Genomic DNA, 15,297 nt, shown 5'->3' on the forward strand with positions numbered 1-15,297 from the left:
TCTTCTTTGTCCTCCACTCCATGTCCAGTGACTCGCCCCAGCCCCTACCTGCCCCCGAGTTCGTTCCAACCTCAGCCCTCACCTGCATGCCCTCTTCACCCACAACAGCCCTCCTTTCCTTCCTGCTGCCCTGCATTTAAAACTTTTATTTTACCTCGAGTCGCAGCAGCGGCGTTAGGGAAAGCTTCAGGCTTACCTCCAGCCTTCCCTTCCCTCTCTGTGTCTCACCCTTGCGGAAACAGGAAATTGTGTCAGAGGAGGGTGGGACTGAGAGGGAAGTCTGGAGGCGAGCCTACTGCTTTCACTGCTGCCACCACTGCTACTTGAGGTAAAATAAAAGTTTTAAACGCAGGGTGGCAGGAAGGAAAGGAGGGCTGTTGTGGGAAGCTGAGGGTGGGTAAGTGAAGACTGTGAGCTGCCTGCAGGAACTGTGAGTCTCCCAGCAACGGTGGTAAGCATGGCTTGTGGTGCCCTCCTGAGGTCGGTGCCCCTCTTCCATGCTTACCGCGCTTTCCGGGTTGCGCCGGCCCTGAGGGAGCAAGTCTCTGCCTCAAGTCCCTATCCATTGACAGCACTTTTGAGGAAAGGGGTGATCCAGGATAGAGTCCTTACACAGTTGTGGTGTTTCAATACAATATACACTTTACTGATTAATTTCTGCAGTGAAAAAAAACAGCATCTGTTACATTTCTTTCATGTAGCATTCATTACATACAACAAAATATTCAATTAAGTTGAGAGCACAGATCACTGTGGCAATAGTGACTTCAAGAAACAGAGGGGGTCTTATACTAAAGCTTAGCTCAAGTTATCTGCTTCAGGGACCATAGAATAAAAATGGACCCTGCTACAGGTAACTCGAGCTAAGCTTTAGTAAAAGACCTCCAAAGTGACAGGAAAAAAACCCCAGAATATTCTGCATCTGGAAACTATGTAGTAAAGAATGGTTGATAAAAACTTACTGCAACCTCAAAACCCACAAAAATTGGTGCAAGTAAACCCGCACTGATAATTCAGATTTTTCACTGTTCTCACATAGAACATGATTGACTCCTCCAGATCCTCTGGGAAGGCTCTTATTTTTTAAACCATGAAAAGCAAAAAATGCATAAGAATGTGAGGATTTTTACAAGGCATTGTAGGTGCACGAGACAGAATACATTAAAACATTATGGTGCAATGAATCAAATTAAAACTATACAGCATAAGACAAAGACAATAAAACACTAGACATGAAAGCTTAAACCAGACATACTATATCTTCTAAAATTTAATAAAACATAAATCTGTTATATTGTTTATTGCCCTAAAATAAAAAATATAATTAAAAAAACATCAATACCATTTCAAACTTTATACCAGCAACTAAAACATTTTGGAACCATTTCTAATTATATTTATGCTTCTGGCTTTGGGGCAAGTGTTAATAGTTTTTCCTTTGGACAGCACAGCTGTGTTGGCTGTGATAAATAGTGATACAGCAAGGTGCTTGGTGTTGGCTTCCTTGATGTGAAGAATATTTCAGTAATAGTATCACTGCAACTAAACAATATTCTGAGCAAAGGACACAGCCTGGATTTGTAATGAAATTTCTGATGTGTTGTTTCATTTCATTAATTTTGATATTTTATCTATTTTTTCATAAAAACGTTCAAGGCAGGTTACATTTAAAAAAAAAATTATAAAACCAAATGGTATATACACAAAATAAGGGCCTTGTTTACTAAGCAGTATTATAGTCATGTTAACATTTTTAATGTGTATTAGCCATGTATGTGTCTAAAATACTGCTTAGTAAACAGGGCCCTATAGGCACCTACATGGATAGCACACACGCTAAGTGTAGGCACACTAAAAACACTAACGCACCTTAGTAAACAGGGAGTGTATAATAATTGGTCCCTTTTCTGAACACTAGAACCAGCGGTAAACAAGTATTGGACACTTTTGAGGAAATGAAGAGTAGTATCTCATTAAGAAAGTGTTAGTGCACAGCATCTAAAAGGTATATGTAAAGGGTACCCATGGTAAATGGCCAGTAACTGTTACTGAAAAAGATTAGTTCATTTTAAAATGTATATATACTTTTTATTTATAACCATTTAAATTTTTACAAGCAATAAAACAACTTGCCAGAAATACAGAGAAAGTAATATATAGGAATTATTTCAGTCAGGTAATTCTATTCTCTTCCTTAGACCACTAAATAGGAAAAGTGAAACAAGACAAGGAGATCAAGTAAACAGTAAACAGAAAGAAAAAAAGTGGTATTAATCTGATTATCCCTAGATTGTCTAATTCATTATTCCACATTTATCATCTGCGGTGTATAGTCAAATCATTTCATTGAAAACATACTTATTGTCCAATATTAGTTAGAAATAATACATCTGATTACATTCTCTTTTAAAAACCAGAAGTTATTTAACAATACATATACTTAAGTCTCTAATTCAAATCCCCCACTGATTAAAGTAATCACAATTTTCACAGGCTTCACTCCTTTTAAAGTAATAATTGAGGAAATATTTCTGAGGAAAACTTTAGGAGTCATACCCGGAATTCTGGGAAAAACAATAATCTCGATATTAATCATCTATAATAATATTCATTTTGTTATTCAAAGTTTCTGGTCTATTATCATTTTCAAAATCATAACTACTTCTTGCTCGTGTAGAATCATTTGTTATATCAATTTTTCACTCTCAAAGGGTTCAGTTAAATTGTCCATGTAACTCTCTAATAAAATTATATCTGAGACAAAATTATTTACTGCCACCGTTAGGTCCCGAAGCGCCTTCCAGATGGTATTCAATGTAACCTCTACGGAAGCCAAAAACTCCAAGTTGATTTCTCTTAGGTGTTTAGGAGTGGTTCCACCGATTCGGGTTCTGCTGTAAACGTCCTCCGTCTCAGCATATGCCTCTAACTCACTCCTCTGGACATGGTGGTTGAATAATCAGGGAGCGATGGAGTTGTTTTTTCCATGTCCAAGAGCGTCGACGCTCCTTCACCGGCGCTAATCAAAGGACTCGCCAACCCTTTCATCTGTGGGCAGTTCGTCGTGCACTTGCTGCTCAGAGGACAAAAAGCAGGCCATCGGCGGCTGACCGCCAGTTGTCCCCTTCCTCTCAGTTAAGGTAACTGCAATTGCAGAGAGGAAATTTACATAAAGAAGACGAAACTTCAGAGGGCAGCTGGGCTGTTGGGCTTACAAACTTCAGGTCGCCATCTTACCACTCTCCCAGTTTGGGACACTCTTTGTCTGGTTTCTCCTCAGAGGCCTGTCTGATATGGGTAACCCTTCAGCATAGCCCTCTGAGTCATTGAAACACAGAAGCCCCTCCACCACTACAAGGTGGTGTCCCTTCGGAGAGGAATATATATATATATACTTAATGAATCCTACTAACAGGGCCCTGTTTACTAAGTCGCGCTGTAGGCACGCTATCATTTTTATCATGCACTAAAATTTAGCATGTGCTAATGCTAGAGACACCCCTATGTTCCTGTCGGTGTCTCTAGTGTTAGCGTGCGCTAATTTTTAGTGCGTGCTAAAAACGCTAGCTCGCCTATAGTGCGACTTAGTAAACAGAACCCTGTTAGTAGAATTTATAAATTTTTCGCTTGCCCTAACGCTGGAAGGTATTATAGCTATTATTTAAAAAATCGCAGGCATCTGCTGCACCTATGGTACGCTGCTCCCCCCTCCCCCCTGCATTGAAATCAGAACTTTTACGCAGCCCCGGCCCCCCCTCCCTCCCTTCCTCCTCCCTTCCTTGAAATGACAGCTTCCCCGCCATCCTCCGCCCCCCCATGGCCCCGCCCACGCCGCCCCCCCTTTGCTCCTGGCCCGCCCTCGTCTGATGTAAGTAACTTACGTAGGTTACTTACGTCAGACGAGGGCGGGCCAGGAGCAAAGGAGAGAAGTCCGAAGAGGCGATCAGCTGTTGTTACCGGTTCAGCACCTTCACACGGAGGTGAGAGGCGCTGCGAGGACCCGGTGGCAGACGGAGGTGGAGGGGGGAGCGGCGGCGATGACCTCAAGGGGGCGGAGGATGGCGGGGAAGCTGTCATTTCAAGGAAGGGAGGAGAAGGGAGGGAGGGAGGAGGAAGGGAGGGAAGGGACCGGGGCTGCGTAAAAGTTCTGATTTCAATGCAGTGGGGAGCGGGGAGCGGCGGCGACCTCGGGCAGTTGGGGGCAAGGCTGTCAATAAAGGAAGTCCATAAAGGACATGTTTGGTTTGGGGTTTTTTTACGTCTTTGGCATGCGCAGAGCAGCCAGCATAACGCTTGGCTGCTCTGCGCATGCGCTACCGGCCGATTATCCGACGGTTTTACGAAGGGTTAGAGAATGCAAGTGAGCTGCAACGAGCAGCTCATTTTATTCCCTTTCCTTCATGCATAGCCGTTCCCTACCGATTCGCTATGGAATTCAGTAGGGAAAGGCTCTAACGATGACTTTAGTGCATCCCCCCCCCCCCCCTCAGTCTTTCATTGTCAGGAAACTATGACAGGCATGGAAATCCAGAAACTGGAGCATACAGTCAGTCAGTCAGTCAGTCAGAAGGGTCAAAGTATGCTGATTATATATGAAACCAAAACATGACGAAATACCGGTTTCAGGCCTGTTTTGGCACCAAAACAGAAATCTGGTCAGACTCTAATCTGACCAAATTTCGTTTTTGGTGCCAAAACAGGCCTGAAACCAGTATTTCGTCGTGTTTTGGTTTCAGCCAAAAATGCCAGTGCATTTTCAGCTGAAACCAAAACATAGTGCTATGTCCCTATAATTCCACTCCCCCCCACCCTCCAACAGGAGTAGGTTCCACCCACTCCCTCCTACTGAACAGGATCAGCTTGACTTCTTCCCCACTGGACTCACACATAGGCCCCCCTCCCACACTTTCCTGGGCCAACCTTAGAGTCCATTGTAGTCTAGTGGTGTAGTCAGGGCAGGACCAATCCCCAGTCTGCCCTACCCATGCTGGTTCCAATCTTAATATATCTACAGTGACTTGTCATTTTGACACTAGATAAAGTATGGACAGGAGTGACGGGAGATAGTTTCTTCCCCAACTATACCACTAGGTAGGCCAAAGAGAGGCCTGCGGGTGGGTCTGAGGGATACCTCTGTTTGGGGAGGGGAGGGAAGGGAGAGTGAGGAAAGAGTGGAGGCTGCTACGTTTTTTGGAGGGGGGGAGGAGGGAGTGGAGGCTGCTATTGTTCAGGGGCAGGGGTGGGGCCAGTTTTAGATTCAACTGAAACCTAGCAGCGATTTTAGGCCACAGATTCAGTTTTGGCCAAAACCGAACAAATTCTAGTGAGCTTGCATAAGGTCAATCCAGTAACTTATGTACCACCCTAGGAGTCAGCATGAATTAAATCAGCCTTTTCATTGGTATTTTTTGTTGCTCTGCATGTGATTTATCTGAGGCAAAATGAACCCCACAGAAAGGAAATTTGTAAAAGAATAATGTGGTCTTGAGAAAAAGATCAATGAGGATCAGGGTAAAGAAAACAAGTTGAGATGTGCACATTTATAGTACACTGTGACAAGTTTCCTCTTCCTCCACTGCCAGACTCAGGCATGTCTCTGTAGCGGACTCCATGGGCAGAGGTGTGCAGCACAGTATGAGGGGCATAATCGAAAGTGGGTGCCCATCTCCGTGGGTGGCCATGCGAAGGGGCGGGACAAACCGTATTTTCGAAAAAAGATGGGTGCCCATCTTTTTTTCGATAATACGGGTTGTGCGGGGCAAATGCCTAGGGTTTGGGCGTTTTTGAGCTGGGCGCTATCAGTTTTCAGCGATAATGGAAACCGAAGGCGCCTAGCTCAAAAACGAACAAATCCAAAGCATTGGGTCGTGGTAGGGGCCAGGATTCGTAGTGCACTGGTCCCCCTCACATGCCAGGACACCAACTGGGCACCCTAGGGGGCACTTTTACAAATTAAAAACATTTTTTAAATAGCTCCCAGGTGCATAGCACCCTTCCCTTGTGTGCTGAGCCCCCCAAATCCCCCCAAATCCCCCCAAAACCCACTGCCCACAAGTCTACACCATTACCATAGCCCTAAGGGGTGCAGGGAGGCACCTACATGTGGGTACAGTGGGTTTTGGGGGGTTTGGAGGGCTCAACATTAACCAGCACAAGTGGAACAGGTAGGGGGGAATGGGCCTGGGTCCGCCTGCCTGACGTCCACTGCACCCACTAACAACTGCTCCAAGGGACCTGCATACTTCTTCAGGGAGCTGAGTATGACATTTAAGACTTGCATACAGGCTGTCAAAAAAGTTTTTAAAGTTCTTTTTTTGTGGTGGGAGGGGGTTAGTGACCGCTGGGGGAGTCAGGGGAGGTCATCCTCGATTCCCTCCGGTGGTCATCTGGCCAGTTGGGGCACTTTTTTTGGGACTTGGGTCGTGAAAAAAAGGGTCCAGCAAAAGCGACCCAAATTCTCGCTTCTGCTACCCTTTTTTTCGATTATCGGCCAAAGGCGCCCATCTTTCCTCGGCCGATAAACATGCCCCAGTCCCGCCTTCACCACGCCTCTGACAATCCCCCGTCAACTTTGTTCGTTCCTGCGACGGAATGCAGTTGAAGCGATAATGGTGGGAGGGGGTTAGTGACCACTGGGGGAGTCAGGGATGGTCATCCCCGATTCCCTCCGGTGGTCATCTGGTCATTTAGGGCACTTTTTTGGGACTTGTTCATGAAAAAAAAGGGTCCAAAAAAAGTGACCCAAATTTGCCTTTTTTCGATTATTGGCCGAGGGTGCCCATCTCTCCTCGGCCGATAAACACGCCCCAGTCCCGCCTTCACCACGCCTCCGACATTCCCCCATCAACTTTGCCCATTTCCGCGACAGATTGCAGCTGAAGACGCCCAAAATCAGCTTTCTATTTTACCGATTTGGGCGCCTTTGCGAGATGGGTGCCCATCTCCCGATTTGTGTCGAAATATGGGCGCCCATCACTTTCGAAAATAAGGCCATTTGTCTCAGGAAGGTGGCAGGGTGTATGGGTATGTGTGCAGTGAGTGGTGATGTATGTGGTGTGTTGTGAATGTTTGTGTATGTTGGGAGGGTATTGGGGTATGTGTGTCTGGGGATGTGGAAGAGATGGAGAATATGGATTATGGGATAGATTCTATATATCACGTCTAAAAATAAATCGGCAGTAAAACAATACATCTAGGCGTATTCTTTAAACTATGCCTAAATTTCCGTACAGTTTATAGAATACGCCGAGCGCCCGTCTGCATGACTAAATTTTAGTCACAGGCAGTTACGCCAAGTAAAACTTGTAAATGCTGACGCCTAAATTAAGTGTGGACCAGGTGTATTCTATAATAATGCACATAAATTTTAGAAACACCCATGGCCACAACCCTTTTCAATTATGCAAGTTTGAATTTACGTGCATCACGTTACAGAATACATTTAGACAGTTGTGCATGTAAATTCTAATGCCAATTAGTGTCATTTTCTTCTTAATGGCAATTATTGGCACTGATTGGCTTGTTAACTAATTAAGTTGTGCAAACAAATCCAGAATATGCCCGGATTTGCGCATGCAACTTGTGCTATAGAGAATCTGGGGTATGTATGCAGGAGTGGGGATGTGTGTGGAGATGAACTATAGATGGGTTAGGGAGTAGAAGTGTGTTCTCTTTCTCATCTCCCCATGATCATTCTTCTCATTCATACCAATCTAGAAATGGGAGCAATGACTAATATAATCAGTTTGTAGATCATATAAAACAGGCCTCGCCAAATTTTCATGAAACGTAGGAGCCAGCCCAAAAACATGGGAGCCAGCATATAAGACCTTTATCGCATCTCCTTCCCAACCCTTCTGAAGTCTTTTTTTGTGTGTGTGTGGGGGGGGGGGGGGGGGGGGAGTCTGGTTGGAATACCCTTCCAGATTAGCAGTAGGTCTTTTAGAAAATGACTTACTCTCCCCCCCCCCCCCCCCCCCCCCCCCCCCCCCCCCCCCCCATTTTGTGTCTCTGGGTAACACAATTTTAGTAAATCGGTTCCTTAAGGTGCCTCTGCTATTCATTGCAGAAGTCAATAGTATCCCTTCCCAAAGCATGTTGTCAGCTGTGTGACAGAACCCTCTAGTCTAGATAGGTGAAACAAAGAGGTAATTTACCTCATTGTTTCACCTGTCACCATAGGCTGGGTCCCCATCACGTTTGTCTCATACCACCTCTCCCAGCCCTCACCCAGTCTGTTTCTCTCATACCCTCCCTCCCATAGCCTTCACCCAGTCTCTCTCACAGTGGCGTAGCCAGACAGCCAGTTTTGGGTGGGCCTGAGCCCAAAGTGGGTGGGCACAAAATTTTCTCTGCTCCGCCCTCCCTCCACCACTATACCCATCATTTCTCCCTCCTCTCCACCCCTATGCCTACCATTTCTCCCCCTCCCCACCTATCCCCTCTATATGCAGCATGTGTCCCTCCCCTCCACCTCATACACAGCCAAGACTTCTCCATTCCTCACCCCTCCACCCCTTTGCTGCATCTCTCCCTTTTTCCCCGTGCATCTCCCTCACCCACCAACCAAGCCTCAACTTTCCATCTTCCCTCCCCCCTGTGCAGCATCTTTCTTTCCATCTTCCCTTCCCCCTGTGCAGCTGCTGTGTTCCCCGTCTTCCTTCCCCCATGCGACATCTTTCCCCCATCATCCCTCCCCCCCCCCCCCCCCCCGTGCAGCTGCAGCATCTCACCCTCCTTGCAGGCCCGCCCAGCAGCAGTGTTCCTGACGGCGATTCTACTCGCAGGCTCCGCTCGCAGTCGCAGCGATTCCCACACGCTGCCTGCCGGCTGCCGCTCAACAATCTCCTTGCGCTACTAAGCGCTAACCCGGAAGTCTCTCCTGCAGATGAGAGACTTCCGGGTTAACGCTTAGTAGCGCAAGGAGATTGAGTGGCAGCCGGCACTGGCAGGCAGCGTGTGGGAATCGCTGCGACTGCAAGCGGAGCCTACGACTGGAATCGCCGTCAGGAACTTTGCTGCTGGGCGGGCCTGACCCGAAATTGGGTGGGCCCAGGCCCACCCGGGCCCGCCCGTGGCTACGCCCCTGCTCTCTCATGCCCCTTCTCCAGCCTTCACTCAGTTTCTCTCATGCTCCCTCCCCAGCTTCAACCCAGTCTCTCTCATTCCCCCTCCCCAGCTTTCACCCAGCCTCTCTCTGTGGCCCCCTTTCATCCTTCCCCGTCTCTCTCATGGCCCCCCTCCAGCCATTATTCACTGTGGTGCCTCAAACTCCTCCTTCTCCCCCTGCCCAGTGATCAGGCTCTGCATATACTGGAGCCTCAATGGTGCAGGAAGTTGGGGAAGTCTCACTGTTTCAAGTCCCATGAGACTTCCCCAACTTTCTGCATCGCACAGCTCTAATATGTGCAGAGCCTGATCACCATGCAGGGAGAGAGGAGGAATTTGAGAAAGCACTGAGGAAGGATTTAAAAAAAAAATCAGCAGTAAGAAATCCTGGGCACCGAGATGAAATTTCTAGTCACTATGGTGACCTGGCACCTGGGATTTGTCGAGCCCTGATATTAAATAACATAAGAAGATAGAATCACCGTGTTGGTCAAACCAATTGCTCCATCAAGTCCAACATTCTATCTTTGACAGCAGCCAGTTCTGATCACTAGTAAGTACCTAGCAGATCCTAATAGGAAAGTTCATTGCATTTTGCTTTCTTTCAGAATTGGAGATGTTTGTCTGTTTGGATAATAACTGTTAATGGATCTGTCCTCCAGAAACTGATTCAAACATTTTAGATACTTACCCGTGCAAGGGACCCTTATCAGGACCATATCAGCTTAAAACTGTAAAGAGGTGTAAACCATGTTGCTACAGCATTCCTCTCTGATGGGTTGATGATCAGAAGCAAACACAGGCGCTAGAGGCTGCTAGCGCCATACTTGCGCCTGTGATTGCTGCGGCCCCATGATCAGAGCCCCCGAGCACTCGCAGGCTCTGAACGCAACTAGTATGAAAATATTCATCCCCAATGATCAGTGACCAGCATGCCAAGGATTGGCCCACTGGCTGTGGCAAACCCTATGCCAGCTCGGAGCTGGCATTAGGGTTTGCAGACCATTGGGGAGGAATGGTGAGCCCTGTCCAGCATCCATTTGCATGCTAGCTGGCCCCCATTCCCCACAATGCAGCAGCTCCGGCAGGAACCCCAATCTGACCCCCTCCCCCCAGCAATAGGGGGCTGGAGGTCCAATAGACCTCCAGTCCCCCTGACTCCACCCCTGACATAGGTTCAGGGGAGTTCTGGAGATCCAGAGGGACTCCAGCCCTCCTAACCCCCCCAGCATTCCACCGATGTCCCTGGTGGCCCAGTGGGCTGTGGGTAAATTCCCCCCCCCCCCTCACCTGGTGGTCTAGCAGATATAGGGGTGAGAACAGGGTCTCTCATCCCTTATGTGTTCCAGGCATTTTCCCCTTTTCTCAAACCCCAGTCTTTGTTATAGCTCTTCCAGCTCAGTTATGACAGCATAAGGAGCAAAAGGACTGATTAAGGGGCCATGGCGCCTTGGCATTTAGGCATTCTGCAAGTCTCTGCTGGCCCCACCCCCTGTGACCCACACTTCCTGCTGCCATGGGGTTGAGACCAGCAGAGCACAGGATCGATAGAGGGGGAGATAATAGACCACAGGGTGGATAAACGGAGTGAGGGGGGGAGCTGCTTGACTGCAGGGGGGAGGGAGAGAGAGAGATCAGGAGGCTGGTGTTGGAAGATGCTAGGTGGGAAATCAGGGAGATCAGGGCCTCATGTTAAAAGAAGGGTCTGATCCTGGGGCTGGAAGAAAGAGACTGGGGGCTGCCTTGGCAGAGGCTGGAAGAAGGGAGCTAAAGCTGGTATATGTTAGGGTTGGGGGTTGTTTTTGAAGAGGGGTATGATTCGTCTGTTATTGCCCTGGGGCAGCTAGCATGGAATGTTGCTATTAATTGGGTTTCTGCCAGGTACTTGTGACCTGGTTTGGCCACTGTTGGAAGCACAATACTGAGCTAGATGGACCACTGGTCTGACCCAGTATGGCTATTCTTATGATTTTGAGAGAAGGATCTGATGCTGGGGCTGACAGTAAGGCCCTGGGGACTGATATAAGGGCTGGGTCTGGAAATGTAGAGAGAGAGTGTGTGTGCTGAGGGGTAAGAAGATAAGAAAGAGGAGAGAGAGGGATGAGTTAAGAGATAAGAGAGAAGAAAGAGGGATGTGAGGGGGAGAGAGAAATAGGAAAGGGAAGGGGGAGATAAAGGGTGAAGGGAAGAAATATGGAAACAGCAAGAGGAGACAGAGGGTTAGAAATGGAGAGAGGAAGAACTGAGAAAAAGTTTGGGAGGAGTGATGAGTGGGAATGGGAAGAAGTGGAGAGAAGAAAAGACAGGAGGTGTGGAGGTGAGTAGAAAGATTGAAGAAAGTGATGAGGGAAAGAAGTGAAGAATGAAGAAAATGTAGATGAATAGGGAAGAAGAATGTGTGTGGGAAGATGAGGGGTGTATGTGAGAGAGGAGGAGAATGGGGAAAAGTATAGGTGAGATAAAGGAAAATACAATTAAACGGTAAAAGAAAAGAAACTGGATCTGTAACATAAGCAAAAGAAATTTGACAACAGGATGAAAAAAATCTAGTGGAAATGCTGAGAGAAAAAAAATGAGTAACAGAAGAAATAAACATAGGGCCTGGTATTTAAAAGTATTTATCTCCAGATAAAAGCAAGCGGGACCAGCAGAGGAAGAAGCAGAGAGATGCAGTCCCAATAGAGATGTCAACAGGAGGGAGAGAACAAAAAGTGCTCCTGATATGTACTTTAAGTATATATCTTTAAATTTCAATAACAATTTTAAAAAATAAAGTGCTACATGTTAGCAGGCAGCTTAGTGGAGAGAGAGATAGAAGCAGTACTGAGGTGGCGGGAGAGAGACAGGAGCAATGTGGGGGATAGAGAGGAGTAGTGCTGAGGAGAGAGAGATAGGGTAATGCTAGGTGGAAGGTAGAGAGATGCAGAAGCAATGCTGAATGGTGTGGAAGAGAGACAGATAAGCGGGCAATGCTAGATAAAGAGGTGGAGAGACAGAGACAAATGTTGGGTGGCAGGGAAAGAGAGAGAGAAAGACAAAAGCAATTCTGTGGGGGAAGAGAAAGATGGGGCAATGCTGGAAGGGAAAGAGAGTGTAACCAGGGTAATTTGTTTGACCATGATCCCTGCAGCAATTTTAGCATTGACTATGTTTGTTTCTTATCCTTTGGAGTCCACTCTAAAAATTTTAGGGATTGTTGTTGATCAGCACTTAACCTTTGACTCTCAGGTGTCCTCGGTAGTTACTAAACCTTTTAAATTACTTTGAAAGCTGAAGCGCATTAGGCCCTGTTGTTTCAATTGATATTTTCAGATTACTTGTCTAATCTCTTGTTTTGACCCAATTTAATTATTGTAATTCCATCTATGCAGGGTGTAAAGAATGCCCAAAATACTGAGGCTAGACTTGTCATGCATGTACCACGTTTTCAGAGTACAGCAACCACCTGAAATACCACGTTTTCAGAGGGCTACTCCTTCGTTGATACATTTGCACTGGCTTCCCATTAGGGCCAGGATTGTATTCAAACTCTGTGATCTTTTTGTATGGTATTGTATTTTGTATGTTATTGCCCCTGACTATATGTTGCTCCTTGTTACTTTGCCTTCTCGCAACTCAGTCCTGGGTGCAAGAGACTACCTATATTTTCATTTTCCTATCTGTAAGAAAGTAGTTTAAAAATCTATATATTCAGCTACTTTTTAATACCAAGGTACTAAATGGTGGAATTCCTTGCCGAAAAATATAAGATCCCAATTAGATTATTTGTTTTTTTTCTATGTTTTTGAAATCTTTCCTTTTCAAAAAATTTCTGTCAATTGATCCTGGTGCCTAATCTCCCCCTTCCATTCTCCCCATTATGCTTTATTATTGAATTATTTATATATTTATGATTCTTTCCTTGTTATGTGAGGGTTTATGTATTTTGTTTCATATTTGTAATGACTTCTTTTTAGCTTGTTAGCCACATTGATCTTGAAATTGTACAGGAAAATGTGGGGTATAAATGTCATAAATAAATAAATAATGCCAGGGGGGAAGAGAGAGAGACAGGGCCAAATATTGCAATGGGGGGGAGAGAGAAGGGGAAGAGAGAGACATGGGCAATGCTGAATGGTGCAGGAGGAAAGAAAAGAAAGGGTCAAGGGAAATTCTGCATGCCAGGGGCAGAGAGAGACAAACAGGAGCAATGCTGGATTTCGGAGGCAGGGTAGAGAGACAGAGAGTGGAGATGATGAGGTGGTTGGATAGAGATGAGAAGAGATGCTGGATGATATGGGGAGAGAGAAACAAGAGAGGGGATGCTGGATGGTGGTGGGAAGGAAGATAGAGGAGATACTGAATAGCAGGTGATAGAGACAGAAGGATGATGCTGGACGGCAGGGGTGGAGAAAGAGAAGATGCTAGATGGCAAGGAGGTGGAGAGAGAGGAACGATTTAATGAAATACTGGGAAGCAAGAGGAAGGAGAATGGGAGGGCCAGGGTGAGGGAAAAAGATAGAAAGCTGTAGATAGATGTAGTAACAAGAGGGAGATACTGGATAATAAGAATGAATGAAATGAGTGGATAGAGAAGCAAAAAAAATAAAGAAAGGGACAAATTAGTGTTGGAGCTGGGTGTAGTAGAAAAGGTGAAGAAGACAGATGGAGAGAAAAAAATGTCAAATGGAAAGGAGACTTTTGGAAAGAGAGTTTAAAAGGCAGAAAGCAGTAACCAGAGACTACACAGATAGAAAAAGAATTTTTGTTTTAAATTTAGGATGAAATAATATGGTAGCCATGTTAGCCCACTTTAAAGGTTAAGAAATAAAATGAAAACATGGAATATAAAATGATTATTGGACTAAATACAGTTTTCTAGCTTTCGGAAAGCAAAGCCTCCTTCCTTAGATTGACAGTATACTTCTGTTATGTTATACTGTCCTGACCTAAGAAAAGAGGTTTTATCTTTTGAAAGCTAGTCTAATCTTTTATTAAGTTAGTCTAATAAACTTATAAAAAAAAGGTATCACCTTATTTTCCATTTTTGTTTTATTTGTTAATTAGCAATGTAAGGTTTGGACTATGTCAGTTTTTGAAATGTACATCTACTGTCTTTATATTTTGCACAGCAGAGTGGGGCACACATCACTGCTTCTCTTTCCTTGGTTGTTGCATTATAAGCAGAATCAGGCTTCATGGGGGTTCAGTTTAATTTTTGTGTACATATTTCTAATTTTAGTTTATGGTTATGTATTCTACATTTGGTGAGAGTTTTGTCTGTGTCCTTTATATATGAAAGAAAGCAGGTTTTCTTGTTATACTGAATATCTGTTTAAGATCAGTCCATACTAATCAGGTTTGTTTCGTTTTCCAATGGGTATTTAAGGTTCTGCCTTTTCTTAGATAGGCTCTTGTTGTGTGAGTGCTGGAAGTTAGTACTGTTATGGTGCTGTAATGGTATGATAGAATTGCTTTATAGGTTCTGAGTAACTTTTGTAGAGTTTTGTATTACTTCACAATAAGCTTGGTACTGGATTTTGGATTTGTATGTAGGTCACGCCTTTTCAGTTGTAACTCAATGTGAGTAACATTCAGATACACTAGGTATTTTCCTGTCCCTGGAGGGCTTATAGTCTGTACCTAAGACAGTGGAGGGTTAAGTGATTTGTCCAAGATCTCAAGGAGTGGCAGTGGGATTTGAACCTTGCTTCCCTGGTTCTCAGATAGCTGCCCTAAGCTTTAGGTACAGCTAATACAGATCAAAATATGTTTAGTAGCTCAATAATAAACTAAAGGCCAGCAGATCAGAAGGCTGCTGGCCCTTTGGCAACCTATTAAAAAAAAAAAAAACACAGGATTTCTGCTACAGTGCTGCTGAACACCACTCTTCACTTGGCCAACTGAAAGATGCTGGAATGAGGTGCTAGGCAGGGTTGCCAGGTGTTCAGAAGTGCCCCACTGTCCCTTTCCTGCTGACATGCGTATTGCTCTCCACCCCTAGGATTTTAAGGAAATGGAAAAGGGGATGGGATGATATACTACCTTTCTATGGTTACATTCAAAGTAGTTTACATATTATATACACGTACTTATTTTTTACCTGTTCTGCAAAGCCCCGCCTACTTTAGCCTCCGACTACCTATGCTCCCCTCCAAACAAAGCAGGCAAACTACGTTTATGCTAAAATGTATATCCATATAAAATTCA

At 45.3% G+C, this 15,297-nt stretch overlaps 1 protein-coding gene across 1 annotated transcript in view; it reads left to right on the forward strand.

Annotated features, from left to right (window-relative positions):
- ENKUR (enkurin, TRPC channel interacting protein) overlaps window positions 1-15,297 on the forward strand; it is a 106,120-nt gene that overhangs the window by 73,041 nt on the left and 17,782 nt on the right. The window lies entirely within an intron of this gene.

Source organism: Microcaecilia unicolor, chromosome 1 (assembly GCF_901765095.1).
Source record: "Microcaecilia unicolor chromosome 1, aMicUni1.1, whole genome shotgun sequence".
Lineage (NCBI taxonomy): Eukaryota > Metazoa > Chordata > Amphibia > Gymnophiona > Siphonopidae > Microcaecilia > Microcaecilia unicolor.